This window comes from Aricia agestis, chromosome 1 (assembly GCF_905147365.1).
Source record: "Aricia agestis chromosome 1, ilAriAges1.1, whole genome shotgun sequence".
In the NCBI taxonomy this organism is placed as follows: Eukaryota; Metazoa; Arthropoda; class Insecta; order Lepidoptera; family Lycaenidae; genus Aricia; species Aricia agestis.
In genome coordinates this window covers 9,086,471-9,105,568 of record NC_056406.1, presented here as the reverse complement: position 1 = coordinate 9,105,568, position 19,098 = coordinate 9,086,471, and the positions used below count along the sequence as shown (strand labels likewise).

General features: G+C 34.9%; 1 non-coding gene across 1 annotated transcript; it reads left to right on the top strand.

Annotated features, from left to right (window-relative positions):
• Window positions 1-144: 144 nt before the first annotated feature.
• Trnav-aac lies at window positions 145-217 on the top strand. Its single transcript has one exon. It is a non-coding gene; the product is annotated as a tRNA-Val (tRNA).
• Window positions 218-19,098: the final 18,881 nt, after the last annotated feature.

Below are 19,098 nucleotides of genomic sequence, written 5' to 3'. Positions count from 1 at the left end.
TAAAATTTATTGCTATTGAAATAATAATTATTAATTATTACATTATTTTCTTATAATAATAAAAACCCATAATCAACATTATTAAATAAACTCTCAATAAATAGTATCTTAGTTTGATCCTAAATTTCGATATACTTGTCAGCAGTTTCCGTGGTGTAGCGGTTATCACATCTGCCTAACACGCAGAAGGCCCCCGGTTCGATCCCGGGCGGAAACATGACTTTTTTTGATATTCAATTTTAGATTTTATTCATACTTTTATGAATTATTATATTTTGTTTGTTTCTTATTTTTAATTTTTCTCTGTACGTTCAGGTATGGTGGAAAACAACTCCCATTAGGCGACGTCCTTTTCTTTTTTCATAGCTTTTAAGTTTTAAACAAAAATAATGTTATCATTTATATTATCAAAATTTTTGGCTACTGATATGATATATTTTTTAAATATAAAATAAGGGGGTTAACGAGCAATCGGGTCGCCTGATGGAAAGCAACTAGCGTCGCCCAAAATATGTACTCGCAACATTAGAAGAGCTGCAGCCCTGCGGATTGTAGTTGGTCCTTCTCTTCTCACCTCTGATGCTGCAGTGAGTCGGTCGCTGACCCGTCCTTGCACGTGCGTGCACATCCACAGGGGAACATGATTGTCGTCCGGAATCATTCCGGAATAATAAGTTTCAACTTTCAGCTAATTGTTTTGCTTTTTAAACAACGGTTAATGTTCAGTTTCTTAATCGCCATAAAAAGATTCCTATAATAGCTTGTAACAAAATGTGAGAAAGTAATACTTAAATAACAATAATTATAGTTATCTACTAACTATATAGGCATGCAATATATTTTAATATTATGGATTCACGTTTTGAAGAATTCCAACTCTACAATATACGACCTAAAGCGTAAGCAGATTTTTTATTTACTTATTTATACATTCTACATTAAATTGTTATATAATTTATAAGCATAATATTATTTTGTCCCTAATTTATAAAATAATTTATGTTTAAGTCATATTAATTATTATAATATGAATTAATTAATACATAATACTCATATCAAGTGATCTACTTACAGAGACTCCATTGCATAAACTCTATCTCAAAATTCATGTCGGTGTGCAGCTTCGTACTTCAACCTGCATGGTGATTGGTGACAGAACAATTTTCAATCATTTTGCTCTTATTAAAATTTATAAAAAAATATAAGAAGTAACTTTAATCAAGAAATAATTTTTACAACATTATATAATTTAATAACATTATGAAAGGATTTGAATAATGCCGTATTGCAAATAAATTAAATCTTAATAATGTGCTAATTAAATTAATTACTCGGGTATTGTAAGTTCAATTAACTACATAGTTAGTAGCTAAACCTGTCTAAACGTTGCCTAGTAACTAACTTAGACAGGCCATAAGAACTAACGCTATATCTTATATCTTTAAACGAGCAATTCTTGTATATAATATCGCTGGCCCCGGGCAACAAAGCGGTAAACGCCGGTTACGCCCTTTTTAATGTTATTTTATTTTCGGCTTCTCTGAGTATTAGTCTATCACCCCTATTTATTTCATATTTTGAAAATAATATTTTGGGTATAATAAATGACAAAAGCTTTATTGAATCGAAAATTCTCTTACGACTAAAACTGTATTCTTGCATTATATATCGGTCAAATAGCTAGTTATTAGTTAATACTAGATATCCATGTATTGCAATTTTCAGACTCTCCAAAAATAATTCTGGTAGAAGCCCCGCGTTTATTCTTGCATTGACCTACCGAAAATTAACCTTACTAGTTACTACCTACCTACTACATAAAGTAACGATTGACGATCTATCGACATTTACTGATTACATCAGTAAAAACTGTATAATTATAGTTAAGCTTACTACTCAAATTACAATCGTATCAATCATAACCCGTACTGCTAGTGAAAGTTCACATTTTGGGGATCACTTTCCAAAACCGAAGGTACAGGTCCTGAGGGCATTAAACTATGATCTATAGATCACTGGGAGAGTTTATTGACTCTTGTGTCATGGGGTTTTTAAACTCCTAAATTGTGGAAATTTGTGGTTATGTCATAAATACATATTGGACGAAATATCGATTTATATTGATCTTTTACTTTAGAAAAATTAGGAAAATTCTAAGTAAGAAATAATGATAATGTTTTACAATAGCTTATATTATATAAATAATTTCACACAATTTATTAGCCCAAACCAAGCCTAAACCAAAGTTTTACTTGCTATTTTTAAATAGCAAGTAATTTAAGTATTTCCTTTAATATCAAAAAATAATTTTTAAGACGCATTGAACATTTTCATCTCAATTTTTTGCTTAAAATACCCAAAAAAGTTCAAGCGCGCATTCCTAATGACAATAATAGGAGCTTTTTCTATTAGAGCTTTTTTTCCAAAGTGAAATGCTGGAGGCATTGCACTGTGAACAGGCTCCGGCGCCAGTGGATTCCACTGTCGCTTTCCGAGCTTTCGAGCTTTCTTCCGCCTAGCCTTGGAAGTTTGGGACAGGGGACATGTAGAGTCGTGTTTCTGTACAGATCTTTTGTAAAGTGTATTTGATTTATTTTATTTTGAATGAGTAGATTTCGTGCCTGGATTATTGTACAGAGCGACCTTCTATAGTTACGTTAGTCACATGTTTTCCTGAAATGCGGAAAACTCTATATGTTCGCAGTGTGTAACTGCAGTAGTCACAAACAAAAAAATAGCACCTTAGCATGTTTAAGTTTTTTATAATGTTACCTCTTCTTTACTAGATTTTATATTATGTTTTATTTTTATTTATTTGGAAAACAAACAGTGTTTATTTAATTTATAGCAGGCTGTATGTAGTCTGAAAATTATTCTTAATTATTGTAATATAATATATTGTAATCTATATATATCGACGGGTGAAAGCGGAAGTGGCGTAACTTGAATTTTGGCTAAAATCACTTTTTAATTGATTGTTGTATGAAAAAAATTCTGCGTCGAATGGTCTATATCTCGTCTTAGTCGAAATAGAAAATTCACAGGAGAAAGTCTCTGAATAGGATCGACGTTATTTATTCCAATTCAACCCCGCCAAGATACAAGTTTACGCGTTCACCACTAAAAAGTCACCAATAGTCATATATCTCCTTGTTTTCAAGGTACCTCTTTAACAATCTCCCCCAGCATTGAAATACTTGGTGTAAACATATAAAGCGAAGTCCAGTTCCGGTGTCATCTAGAGGGTGAAGCCAAGCTAGCCCCTAAAAAGCTTGGTACACAAAAGCTTGGAACAGTATTCCAGTCCGGGCTAACGTCTACAACCCTACAACTGGACAGGGTCGCCAAATACCAACTACTCCCTTTGGATCGTATCCAACGAAGAGCCGCTTGAATTGTTGTCTGCCATAGTATTTCAAACAGGCTTGACTCCTTGGAATTACGCCGAGATGTAGCTGCACTCTGATTCCTCTATCGGCTATATCACAGGAAGTGCTCCTGCAACTTTTCGCCATCATTCTTCACGGTGTAAGACTGCCACTCATCACCTTAATGAGTGGCAGTCTTCCACCGTGCGTTTTTCACGTAATTTTCTGCTGCACACGTGTAAAATTCCCCGTTTATTTTCTTATATTATAAACAAATAACAGTAAATAATCGTATTATTTCTTATAATATGTTATAATGACATTCTTTTAAAACAAACAATTCATTCACTTTAAGATACAACATTCCATTATAACAACGTCTGTCACCGATTTTGCACGTTGTAATGCAATTTAATTAATTAAATAAGATACGGCGAAATGAAATTTGTAGCGGCATGTCATATTTGAGATACGACAGATCCGTCGCTCAAAAAAAATTGCTTTTTTAAGTTGTCTATACATTTCCTCTCAAAGATACAACATTTCTGCTGCATAAAATAGAAAAATATTTTGTCGTAACTTGTTAAAAATCAATGAAATATCAACTTTAGAACAATTTGAAGAAACTCATCGTATAGGCTTCAGATTAATATACATACGTTCCAATTTTTAACTTTCTATGTTGATAAATATAGAAGTTATGAATTTTTAAAAAAGTTTTTTGGCTCTACTGTAAAGTTGGGGTTTTCGAGATACGCCACTTCTGCTATCACCCGTCGATATATAAAACTCAAAGGTGACTGACTGACATGGTGATCTATCAACGCACAGCCCAAACCACTGGACGGATCGGGCTGAAATTTGGCATGCAGGTACATATTATGACGTAGGCATACGCTAAGAAAGGATTTTGATCAATTCCACCTCCAAGGTGTTAAAAAAGGGGATGAAAGTTTGTATATAATAATACTTTTTAACGCGAGCGAAGCCGCGGGCAAAAGCTCGTATAATAATTAATATATTTAAATTTGTATTTTTCCTAGTAAATAAAGAGATATATATATATAACTATATTTGCGGTACTGACTGGCACTGTATTGTTTGGATTACTGATCGAGACTGATCTAGATCGTACTGATTTAGACTGTAGAGTCAAATTAAGAAAACTAGCCCCTACGCAATACCTAACCTACCTACTACAAACCTACCTAGTACCTACTACCAACCTACCTATACCCCAACAGCAATGAAAATGAACGACGTATTGCGTGTTTGAAATTCTTATCGTGCAAGCGCCTCTATGGGTGTCGCTGTTCCTCCAGAAGAAGTGAATGAACTAAATGAGCGAGATGCTCCAAACTAGTACTTTCACCGGGGTGAAGGCCCTACGAGGCCCTTGGCCCTGCGGCCGATGCACTTATCTGCACCGTGACCGATAGAAAAAATACAGGACACCGCGTTACGGAAGAGAAAAATTTTCCCTCGAGGAAGCGAACGAGTTCGAGAAAAATCGTAAAATATTGAGGAAAATTGATGTTTTTTATTGGATCGTAATTATATTATTAGATATCATGTTCTTGAGGTCGTTGTTAAGCCTTTAATAAAATTTTCATGAGACTTGGCTGATCCAGTAGTCTTTCGGTAACTACTGGTAAATTAAGAAAGTAATAGTTTAATACATTACTAGAATACACCTACATTATTAGAATTATGTAGATTACAATAATTTCAATCATTAGTCTATTTGATTCGGGTGCTAGTAAATGTCTGGCAATTTATTCATCTTCTACTATTTTTGAGGTTGTTATGCTCTTCCACATAATATTTTAAGGTTTTACCCCTAAAAAGTTTATATGGTAAATATCTATAAAACTGTTTCGTGCGAAGATGCACGTAACTCTTAGGTTTTCAACCAACTTTTTTTTCTGAATCATTCATAGTATGACTCACCGATCAATTAACAATCGTATCTCATAGCGATTGAGTAAATTATTTATTTAATACTAGCTGTGCCCCGTGGCGTTACCCGCGGTTTAAGTGATTATATCATAAAAGACTATGAAAAGAACGGTTTATGGTTGTGATGATGATTGAGATGAAGGTAATTTGTATAGTAGTATGCTATCCACTCTTAAAACAACGTCGAAACTCCCAAACTTGTATCTTTAAAGAGTCAGGAGTTCTCTTAGTACCTTCCGAACCATGGTATACCTTGGTGCAAAATCTTACTTGTTGGTAGCATATGCTTTGAATACTGCTCACGAAAACGAAGTCAACACATATTTCCATATAAATTTTGAGGAGTTCCCTCGATTACTTATGGATCTCTTCATCAGGTCACCATTTTTATGAGTATGGTACCAAATTAGAATGATAACTTATACACCTAAAGAAAATTTTTGAAAATCGGTTCACAAACAACGGAGTAATCGTTGAAGATAAAAAAAAACAAACATAACACCTCCTCCATTTCTAAAGTCGGATAAAATTGTAGCCTATGTGTTATTCTGATGTATAAGCTATATTATTGTAAGGTTTCATTAAAATCCGTTCAGTAGTTTTTGCGTGAAAGAGTAACAAACATCCATACAACCACACATCCATACATCCAAACAAACTTTCGCCTTTATAATAATAGTAGGATACTATCTATAATTTTCACTTCGCATATTAATCTTTTTGGGCCATCTTTTGAGAGCTGATTTTAATAAATTATAAATATTAATCCTTTTTTTTTTTTTTTCATTCCTAATTAGTCATATTTAATGATGATTTTGGCCAAATCAATCACATTATTGTACGAAGCTTTTCTTATAGTGATCTTTCAGGTATTTTCTATAGTAGAAAGTGACCAGGATAATCGTTTACCCCAAACCAACCATAATTTTTATTTATAAATCAATCCGTAACTCATTTTAAGAGGAGTCCACACCGCCGTTTTTCCATGCAGACGTTGTCCCCTGTTTCCTCCCTGGATAATGCCGGTAGAGTTATGATTTTATTCCTGAATATCTATGGCCACTATTAGCATGTCCCTATGTTTTCTTTTTTTTTCATAATTTTATTATTAAAAAAGATAAGAACATCCAAAAAACCCAAAAAAATGGCCAGATTTTCCTCTGTGTTCAAACACCCAGAAAACAAACCTGGCTAAAATATACAAAAAAAAAAAAAAAACATAGGAACACAGCTCAAGCCTTGCTTTAATTCTTAATGAAAAAAGTACTTAAATCGGTTAAGTTTTGGAGAAGGAATCAGCGGACAACGAATCGAAGATTTTCTGTTCTTTTATTATTAGAACTTTTGTCGTGTTGTCTCTATCGCGCTCTGCGGTGGGAGACTTGAGATTGGTGAGACAGCAATACATTTTCAAATACCTATTTTCAATTTTTCTCGCCCCTGGTGTATCCCCTTAATACGGTTGGCTTTAGCTAATCAAATCTTCTACTCTGTAGGATCTCGTCACTCGTGGGATCGTTCTCAACGTAATTGTTAACTCCTAACAATTACTTACCACCTGGTACAAATGTGCAACAAAAATGTTATCGCGTTGATTGGCTCAGATTCCTATAAGTCACAAATTGGAAGGTGTCAGCCAAGGAAGTCAACCAAGTTTTGTTGATTACAGAACCCTAAAACGGAATCCTAACGAGCTGATTTGTTGTATATTGATAGTTAATAGTTATATAATTCAAGAGAAACATTATCCTACAAGTAGAACAATCCTTATTTTAGGACCATCAAATAAAAATATTAAATCCTTTCTATCTCTGTTAGTTTCGAGAATTTTCGCAGAGGAAATTGTTGTTTGTGTTATCAAAATGAAGTTACTCACGAAAAATTAGCTTGATAGTAATAAAAAAAATTGTTCTAGGGAACCCGGACTATGTTGTTGATTGATAATATTGTAACGTAATCGAAAACGCTAGTGAATAGATAAAGTCCTGTCAAAAGTTTTGATTTTTTTTTTTTATGAAATTAGGGGACAAACGAGCAAACGGGTCACCTGATGGAAAGCAACTTCCGTCGCCCATGGACACTCGTAGCATCAGAAGAGCTGCAGGTGCGTTGCCGGCCTTTGAAGAGGGAATAGGGTAATAGGGGAGGGTAGGGATGGGAAGGGAAGGGAATAGGGGAGGGTAGGAAAGGGAATAGGGTAGGGGATTGGGCCTCCGGTAAACTCACTCACTCGGCAAAACACAGCGCAAGCGCTGTTTCACGCCGGTTTTCTGTGAGAACGTGGTATTTCTCCGGTCGTGCCGAAGCATGGCTCTCCCACGTATAAATTATATAAATTAGGCATTAGTCGAAACTTTATTACAGTCCGAGCTGAAATGCGACAGGCCGTAGGGTCAGCCGAGACTCTACTTGACTCTACCACACTTGAGATTACTATCATAAGTCTTAAATAGTTGTATTTTACTTTTTCTTATTATTTGAAATAAACAGATTTTACATTATTATTTATTATTATTTTTAAAAGTAACCAATCATGAAAGAATTAATCTTTAATAGACATGGAATTAGGAACTATATACTTACTATCAATCAATTATTGTTATATTGTAATGAAACTAAGCCGACGCTAATAAATTGCCTAACTTAATTCCGATTTAGTTTAAGCGACATTAAATGTAAATATATTCTAATGATATTCAAATTAATTTAAATTGAAAGTAAAATGAAGTTGGATGAAGCTATTTCCCCTAGTTCTGTTCCATCACTAGATTTCCCCCCGGACTATAGGTTTCTCGTTACGACTGTCTTGAGAATGAATTTGAGGACACCGATAAATAATATATTTAGATCCTGACATGTCCTAGATGTCCTAGATCAGTGTTTTTAAAACTTTCGCGAGTTCGCGACCCTTGGCTAGCTACTGTACCAGTCGTCCGAGGTCGAGATAACTATTTCAGTAAACAACGATAAAGATAAAAAAATAAGAAAATTTTAACAAAAAAATATACAGGGTGTAACTAACATAAGCGATAATACTTTAGTGTGTTGTGTGTGTTGTGTTTGTGTTCCTTGTAGAGAGTTCACTGTGAAAGAAGCAGTGCTGAAAGAGCAATTTTTTTGGTGATTTGTATGGGTGAGCGCCCTTTGAGTTTCCCCATACAAAAGTGAAAAAAGTGTTTGCTCTTTCAGCGCTGCTACTTTTACACTGTTACAGAAGCAAAGGGTGGCAGGTGGCGAAATTTTTTTCATACCATGTTGCATTATCAAAAAAGTTGAAAAAAAACAGTCCTAGATATATTGGAAATAGACAAAGACTGGTGGATAACAATTTTCAGTTACCTAGGAGTTAGGACCTAGGTAAAACACCGACAGGCGGCAACAGTGGATGCTTAAAATCTTTTAATAGTTATTGATTATAATTTATAACTATGATAATTTAATCCTAAGCGAACGCTATTATTAGTCTACTTCACTAGATAATATTTATAATATAAAATACTTAGCTTTTATTGCCTGTCCCTATGGTCGCCTATGGATATTCATAAATATTTAAAACTGAAGAAAAAAATCATCAAAATCTGTCCACTGTTCAATTAAAAGAAATAAAACCTTATGTAGACAATCAAATTTATATAAAAGAGATGGTATTAATAGAAACGTACCGTACGTACATTACGATAAAATTTACCTTTAGGCTTTACGTAAGTATTATTGATATTATTATTTCTGGCATTGCCTAGACGCAATTCAAATCAGATTTGAACTTATTAAAAATCTATAAGTACGGAGTTTTTACCCTTTGAGTACGATATTTTTGGTACCCTAAAAATGATAATAAACAACCTATTGATGAAAATACAATATAATATTATGTATTTTTTCCATATTCTCTACATGAAAAGACTACGTGCAGGTCATCATACACCAAAATCCGCATTTACATTCTATTCTGCTCCAGCGCATACCCCCTCCCCCCCTCCAGTGCCGGCGACGCAGCCATACTTTCACTTTTCATTGTAGGGCAAACTCGTTAGTCGTTAATATACAACGGATGCTTCTAATTTAGAATGCCGAACGAAAATCATCCTAAAGCCCGAGCTATAGGGTCCACCTTTCGTTTCCAAAAGTCACCACTTTGGAACTCTGTCAAACTAAGTGGTGTAGTTGAAGAATGACCGAAGGGATCCAAAATCTGTATAGGATTACGAACCTTAACGTGTGCATCGTGAGGTTGGATTTGACCATCAACGATGTAGAGTTGCGCCCTTAGAGCATAAACGAAGAGGCTTTGGTTGTTCCGCTAAGAGAGATTCGGAGCCTTATGACGGACCGCGCTTGCTGTTATGAAATCGAAGTATTTCGAACCTTTAATGTGAATTATTTTTGTGATCGTCAAAATCGCGAAATTATCCAAATCCAAAACAATAGATTTGTTTCGTTACGTTTATGATTGATGTGCCTTCATATTATTATTATTACTTATATTTTGTTATAAACAAACCATATTCATTTTAGTTTCAAGCACAGGACAAAGCAAATATTTTCGGTATATCTTTAATAGAATAATTGAAGGTCTGTAAAGGGATAGGTGAAGGTAACATTCGGTATTAAATAAGTACACGACTTTTGATTAGGGACTTAAATACATAATATTATAGCAGTTAATGATGGCTGATACAACACTGGTAGGTATACTTACAATCCCAGTACAAAAATCTTTTTGCACTAGTTGGGAACCTATTTGAAATGGAAGTGTAAGAGTTTTTCATTTATTAGGTGTTTACACGAATGGCCTAAATTAGGTGGTCTATAATAATTTTCAAGACCTTGAAAATGTTTAATCCTTTTGACATAAAATTACTCATCTTTCAATCCGAAACATAATAATATTCTTTTTTGTACGTCCATGAATATTATTATGTACCTTTAAGAACTTCTTTAATAATTGTAGTCTTGTCTTACACATTTAGATACAATGTATGTTAATACCAAGGTATCGAAAAAGGGCAGACAAAATCGCAATAAAAGGAACATACGAACACGCATACATATTGTTTTAAAAATCTAGACATGTCATATAGTTTACGACTCATGAGAACCACTTTCCCTTAGAAATTTGAATAAAAGTGTAGATTTCCTTAGTACTTTCGGTTTCGAGGCGTATGTGCCATTTTGTGAAGAAAACAATGACCTACTTACTGGTGATTCAGATGAAATCCGTTATAAGGATCCTCGTATGACACCGATTGCTGATATAGTATTTTTGGAATATTCCTCGAAACACGCATGTTTTATGGGAGCCAATGATTAAGTTTGGATTTGCTAAATATTTTCAGGTAGGTGATTAAATAGAATAGGGAATGGAAAAGACTTAGGACTAAAAAGTTAAATTCAACCATCAAAAATCACAAAGAATTTTAGGCAATTTCAATGTGTGGTGTAAGATTGAGCAAGATGGTTAACAATAAAATTTAATGTATAAAAATACCAAGGACTACGGAGTTTTTTTTTCTAATGCAGATTCGGCTATATCGTTTTACCTATCTCGATGGTTTTACCCATATTCTTTTCAATTAAAATACATCCTAAATCTTAATCTAGTTTAATCTATCACACCTTAGGAAAAAATTCTTACAAAAATTACTGTAGTTAATAAATGTAGTATAGAGCTACGTAGCTCAAATAATAATTTCCTTTTTCAATAGTTAAGTAGGTCGAAGAGTATGAATAATATTCTGCAATATACGCATCGGTGTGACAGGGTCTGGTTATTCGCGGATGGCTACCGGATCCCGGACACCACTTTCCCCGAAACAAATCCGTGAGATCATCGGGCGGTGGAGCTTCCAGGATATAAAATTTAATCACTTTAATGTCACTTTTACTTTTAACGGTGGTACCCGGTGGTCAACATGTAAAATCTTCTAATCAGCAACAGAACTAAATCAATTTTTAATCAATGTCCAATGTAAACATTGGACTCCTTACTAATAAGAATAATTACACTGTGAATACTATACAAGATTGAATATTGCTAGTCGTTACCAGGCATATTGGAAAACACCTCCGTGTTCCAGTGGCTTAGAGTGCGGCTCTTGACTTGGAGGTCGTGCGTTCGATTCCCGCGTTGGAAAGAATATTTTATTTCCAAGTTTGGTAAGGACAATTATGCAGGCTGATCACCTGATGTCTGACAAGTATAAAGATGATCCATGCTTGATCACTCGCCAGCCAGTCGTGTCGGTTTTCCGTCCCACTGGGTTATGAGAGTAAAGGAATAGAGAGTGTACTGAGCACACACTTGGACACTATAAAATTACTCCTGCGTAACTGGCCTGGTTTCAATGAAACCGGTCACCATCACCGAAATTGGTGTGGGAGTTATTATATTGGAAAAGTCACTTGACAGACCTGGACTTGGAGAGTTAATTGCGTTTCGTAAATTAATTTAGAAATTTAAGATGGTGTATGTCTGGGTAAGTCTGAATGTGTATCCTTTTACTATGATTTTCCAGTGGCAACATTTCTAAGGTCATTAGCGTAAACTTTAGAGTTTAGGTGATGAGAAGGACCGTATAAGAATACGTCATTAATTTATCGTGGTAACTTACTATGACCAATACGACCTAATGTTTACGCGATAAAAATCTAGAACGCGAATAAAAAAGAGAAATCGCTTATTAATCTGTCGTTTGTTATGGGACTAACAGCTGTGTAAAATTCTCAGATAAATTTCCGGTTAATTAGGTAGCAATTATTCAATTAACATGGTTTAGTGTAAAGGGGGTTGCCAGAACAATTGTGGTTATATAAGCAAATCGAATGTCGGTCAAGCGGTGGCGTAATGGAGAAAGGTTGCATAACCTGCAGCTTAGAACACGAGATGAGACTTGCGCCATAACGCTGAGTACGCAACCTCAGAGGTACCAGAGGTTTGGAGTTTGGACCTACGGGTATGCTGGTAAAACATGTGTCCTAATTCGTATTAGACCAACCAGTGACAAGGTAATGTGACAAATGTTTATTTGCTATAATTATTAAGATTTTTTTTACATATCTAGACTAATTTACAGGTATTTGAAAAAGTGATTCAGTAAGCTTGTAATCACAACAAATAAGATATATAATATTATTGTTTTCTTTTAATTTGCATAAAGTGAAAGTAAAACAAAAAGAATACAGAAGCAGAGTTAGTTTCAGTTAATAAAAAAATCACGTACTGCTTTATGATAAGCACTTGCCGTGCGTGCATTATCTTGGATGGATCTTAAGAAATTCTGGAAAAATTCTGATATGACAAGTCATGGAAATAGTTTTGAAACGCAGAGAGGTTTTTATCAAAAGAAAAAATGCTATACATATCGTCTTTCAATGACAACCAAATATGTCTATTGTGCAAATAGGCTACATCATCATCTTATTTTAGAGATATCCATGCTGTTCGAGTTGTGTTACAGAAGTTGTCTCTCAGAGGGCGATCAGTTTTCATTAAATACCTATGTGTTGATCTATAGGCAATCTCAGCGCCAAAGAGGGGATGAATGTAGGTTGCCGTCGGCGCTTCGCCCCCACTTCTGCCGGTATTTCCCACCACCAGCGAACCGGTCTGTACTGGTACTGTTTGCAGATTTTAATGCCGTTTCGGAAGTAATTGACTGTGACATCGCCAGCTGACACTTTTAGTGTTATTTGCGTGAGAAATAATTTAGTAGGTGTTAAATAGTTGTTCTGTTTTGATGGTCATTGCATAATTTGATCAATATGACCGATACAATAATTTAGTACTTGTAAAATAGTGGTTTGAATGAATTTATAATAATATTTTTCTTCTTCCCTTACCTGAGAAAATGTGTTGCTGCTAACTCTTCTATGTCTAATCAACGCATTTTCCAGTAATTTACCTTCTTTGGAAAAAAATCGAAAAAAATGTTTTTTGTGACCTTTAGCACATGCTACCTCTGAACATTGCCAAAAAAATATACCAAGGTCAATGGTCTCAAATTACAGATGACATGTGACAAAGTAACACACCTATTATGTGGTAAATGAAATAATAACATACATAATATTATGCACCGGATGTAACAGTACCTATCCACAACGATATCAAAATACTACGTTTAATTAAAAAAATAAAAATACGTTCTAATTCTATGCCTAGCCACACATTTTACCCATCGTTGGCGAAATTGGAACTAATACCAACTACCAATTCCAAATACCAGCAGCCTTAGCCACATGGACATTCGAAAGAATAGAAACACTAGTGGTGGCTCTAGGAGACAATAATATTATGATCCCCACCAAAATTTTTTTTTTTTATGAAATAAGGGGGCAAACGAGCAAACGGGTCACCTGATGGAAAGCAACTTCCGTTGCCCATGGACACTCGCAGCATCAGAAGAGCTGCAAGTGCGTTGCCGGCCTTTTAAGAGAATAGGGTAATAGGGGAGGGTAGGGAAGGAAGGGAAGGGAATAGTTGAGGGTAGGGAAGGAAATAGGGTAGGGGTTAGGGGATTGGGCCTCCGGTAAACTCACTCACTCGGCGAAACACAGCGCAAGCGCTGTTTCACGCCGGTTTTCTGTGAGAGCGTGGTATTTATCCGGTCGAGCCGGCCCATTCGTGCCGAAGCATGGCTCTCCCACGTATAAACACACAATGACGAAAAATATTTGAGTATTTTTCGTCATTGTGCCTAATATTATCGGTGACAGAAATCTCTCGATGTCCCAAAATTAAAGGGTGCCACTGTTCCTGGAAGTAGTGACAGTTTTAAGGGAAATACATGGAACAGATTTTTCTTTGTCAACCACTTAGTCTAAGAACTAGGGTTACACGGTCAGTCTCAAGTCTAGCATCAGTTTAGTCCATCAGTATGTGACTGACGCCAGTATGTTCATCGGAAAGTACATAATAAAAAAAATAGTGAGTCAGTCTGGATCACTAATGAATTGACCATGTGACCAATGACTAACGTTTGGTCTTTTGAATCCTATGTTCTCTAATAACCATAACTAGCAATGTCGACGTCTTGTGGTACACCGGACGATGTTATATCTTCCACAAGTGTAGTCGTTATCCTTAAAATTATATTATTAGTTAAATATTTACTTCTTGTTACTTTCATTAACTAACAACAAAACTACCTCTTTTTCGGAAAGTTTTTGAGGTTTTGGATGTCCCGGTGTCATAGGGTCCCAGTAAAGCGGTGTCACGTTATCCCTGTGTCGCGGTGTCCCGGTGTCGCGGTGTCGCGGGCGAGACGCGGCCGGGTGAACGCTCTCGCGCGATATCATCCTAGTTGAGCGCCCGCGCAGAGACTTTGTTACTGTACTGAAGGGCTACGACTTTTCCACCAGCTTGAATTAACTTTTTTTAATTTACGTAAAAGCAATTTAATATCTAATGATTAATTAATATTGTTTTCTAATGGGCGCATTGCTGAGCCCTAATTATGTCATCAAAATATGTCGTTTGTAGTATAGTTTTTCATTAATATATTTTTTACTGCTATTGTTCACCTTTTTCAGTTTATTCAAGGTGCTTTCGTTCTTATAGCTTGCATAATGCTTTCATATCACAATATAATTAAAGCATTGTGATGTGTGTACGGTCGAACATAGAATTTTCTTGTGTCGCATTATTTATTGGGAAACTCCTCTAAAGCAGCTACACCGATTTTGGTGACATTTCGTGAGGAGCTTATTGGGTGGATCTGAGAATTGGTCAACAACTTTTTTTCATTGTACGTACGTCGCGTCGTATAAAGAAAATAAAATTTGCCGAGTCACGTAGTACTATAATTATTAAAGTTACATAATAATAGACAAACGTACAGCAGTAAAGTCTCAGCCCTAACACGTGTCTCTCCTATCTCTATGACCTACTTACCCACACCATAAAAATGCGTGCGCACGCATGCATCTATGTGCATTGGCGCAGTGTGTGTAATTTTTTGGAGTAATCTTGCGCATGTGTGCGTTTTTTGGAGTAAAATTGATTGTGTGTGTGAGTAAAGCGGGCGTTTGAATGGTGTGTATAGTGTGTACTCTGGTAATTTCCTTCGTGCGGTTATGTGCCTAGGATATACACACACTTTAAGTCCTTAAAATCCATACTAACATTATTATAAATGTGAAAGTGTGCCTGATTGTCTGTCAATTTATTATCACCTCTTCAAGCTGAACTGATTTCGATGGAATTTGGTATACAAGTACTAATGGAAGAGGAAATAGGATACTTTTGGATAATGAAGACGCATTTTTGTGCAACGTTTAGTTTTTTATAAGAACCTACTAAATCAGTTTCTTTTAGCATTTGAAAATATAATAGGTAAATAAACATTAATATACGTTTCAAAGTTTAGTTAATCATATTTGTTGCTGATTTAGTAACTACAGTACATTAGCAAGTAACTCCTAACCATAATTTTCTTCTATTTCCCTTTATTCACAAGCTATATTTATAGTTTGAGCTGTCCTATAGGTACTATGTGTGCGTCGTGTGGGCGCGACCAGCGACACTTCAAAACGCAGTACTTATTTGCATGGAGTTTTCGTACTTTGTGAAGACTTTGTATTTCATCCTTCTCTACCCTGAAAATACTAGTACTAACATTTAGCACAGAATAATATCAATAGTTACTACTTACTACGTAATTATTAGCCATGATTCAGCTCTACAATTTGGATCGTGCATGAAAATTATACAATTCTTGTGTTGCGGTCTTTGTTGCTAAACTCCTCCGAAATACCGAATTTATACAACCAACTAACAGCTTTACAATATTAGCCTTACAAGTTATGTCATAAAAATGTTATTTTCATGCACTCAAGCTATATTATGGTATTTAGTATTATGTAAACCTAAATATTAGCTTAATTTAACCTGTTACCTGACACCAAAAGTTAAGCCGAAATATTACACAACTCTACAAATAACAGTAGCATTATTTAATATGCCAAACTATACGTAAGTCATTTAAATTAAAGAATATATATATATATATATATATATATATATATATATATATATATTTCCACCCCGGAGTTGATATTGCGTCCTACATGGCGGTTTTTACCGATGATATTGCGTCCGACTGACTTGTTGCATCCTGTATACGGACGCAAGATTGACCATCTCTCAAATTCAGCCAGAAGTAGTGTTAAGGTTAGTACAATGGCTGGGTGAAATATTGGCATGGACGTTGTTTTGTCACCGGAGTGCTTTTCGGCGTATTTCTTAGTTCCGCTATTTGGCGCGCGAATTTTGGAGGTCGCTACTGTGCGCCGTATATCGGTGGCGTATATTCGATACTTTGTTTACGTATAACACGCCGATAATGTGGATTCCTGTATATAATAAAAGTTTTTAAGTTTTTATCAATTCTAATGTGTGATTTAATTACGTCCCACAAAACGACATCGTCCCAGAGGAGACGCGGGGGTGACAGAGGCGAGGGGGCGGAGTTCGCACGCGACATGCAAGGGCATGTTTTTGTTTATATTTTTTGCCGGCCAGCGCGGACGTAATGACGCTTGTGGTATAAATATTGTGTAGTGGGGCGAATATTTGAGAGAGACTAAATTCATGTCTTCAAAGTTGGGTTCACAACGCCTTCGTAAATTTGATGTAACATTACACATTTCAATGTCTAATTAACTTACAAAAATGCTGCTAAAACTATTTGAAAGTAGAGTTAATTTTCAAAAGTTATTATAAAAAAAAGTACCAAATTATGAAATTTTTGCGTGTCGTTTCGATTTATTATTTATACAATTCGCTTACAATTTATTATTTATAAAAAAAAATGAGCTAGAAAGGATTAAAAATTTAATGTTAATTTGAAGATAAAGAAGAGAAGAATCCGATACCAACAAATAACACATCAACTTACATTAAATAACTAAAAATTATATTTTTAAAATGTTCATAAAATTCGCGTCATTGTCCTGCGCATTGTTTGTTTTGAATGCCTTGCCGATATACTCAACGTGACGGGTTGAAACCTATTTTGCGATAAAATCTGCTGGCTCACTTTATTTGATCGCAGTGCTTTGGTGTGGATAGAGGTCTTCGTTTTATGCTCTCTCTCTCTCTTTGAAATACGTTCTACAAAAATTTCCAAATAAGACGTCATTTACATTTCTCGACTGTGCCAACATTTGTCTGTTTTTCACTACTTTTTTTATACCAAGTTATAAAGGCCCGCAACATTTCTAAGTTCTTAATAATTTTCTTTATATCAATACTTAATTATAAACGAATTTAGTGAATTCCTCATTTTCCTGAACGTCTTTTTCCTGAATAGCCCTAAAAACATAATGACGATCATTCAGAATAATGATTAAATCTGTAACTGTATTTCAGGAAAACAGGAACAAATATATCGAATCGATGCAATGTCGATATTACAATTAGGTAGTTATTTGACACATTTTCGAAAAATAGTAGTAGAATAGTAAGAAAAGTAGTAAAAATGTTATCTACACTTCAATATTATAAAGCAGGAGAGGTTGTTTGTTTGTTTGAACGCGTTAATCTCAGGAACTACTAGTCCGATTTGAAAAATTCTTTCAGTGTTAGATAGCCCATTTATCGAGGAAGGCTATAAGCAATATTTTATCACGCTAAGAATAATAGAAGCGAAGAAATAGAGGAAAATGTGGAAAAAACGGAGGGAAATTATTTGAAAGGGCTTATTTGAACGCGCTTATCTCAGGAACTACTGGTCCGATTTGAAAAATTCTTTCAGTGTTAGATTGTCGTGTCAATGGTTGTTGTGATTGATGTAGATCGTTTTTTTTAAAAGAAGTGATTTTAAAAACTATTTTAAAGACAAAATAAAATGGCCTTGGCCGTCGACCCATTTTGTAATACAAAAAAAATGTTTTAATTGTGGTGCAACGACCAAGAATAATATCAATATTATTACAAATAATTTTGTTCTACCTATGAAACGAAAGAACATAAAATCGCTTTATAAATCTTCATTTTTCTGGTGCAGCATATTTATTTACAAATAAATATGCAATTTACGATCATTATCCTGACGTCCAGTGTCCTGTTTGTTGTTGAACTGTTTATATACTTACCTGTCTAAAAGTATTTTGGATCGATTGTATTAACTACTATGTCCCTACCTACATACCTACGTATATGATTTTCTTTGATAAGTACTTACCTATTGTATATTTTAAACAAAATCCCATCAGTGAGTGAGTTTAGACTGCGAATTGGGTTGGGACTAATGTATTTTTAAATATCTATACTTACTAATATTGTAGAGACGAAATATTTAATCGTTTGCTTATTACTATTTAACTTACGAGTTACGAGACTACTGAACCAATTTAAATAATTCTTTCGCTATTAGAAAGCCACGGTAATGAGAAAATAGCCCAAAGTGCATCGAAACTCAACGTCAAGTGGTTACCGGGTCATGGGCTAGGCTGTACACTGTACAGTGTTCTGAGATTTTTTTTAAATCTTGACTTTGTTCATTCATAAATCGACACCCTTGACAAGATTTATAGTAACTGTGATGGCATACTTATAATAATAATAATGTACTTTTATTCAGCTCGATAACATAAAAACCTTAATCTAGACAATTACAACATGCAAATTATTTTATTTTCAATGGTTTTTTATATTAGAATGTTAAGATCGCAACCGGCAGCTTAGCTAGGTTACAGTATAACCTGTGTTAAAGCCACCGGACCCTTTCCCAACTACTGATCGCATATCGCTGATTTTACATTTCAGGCA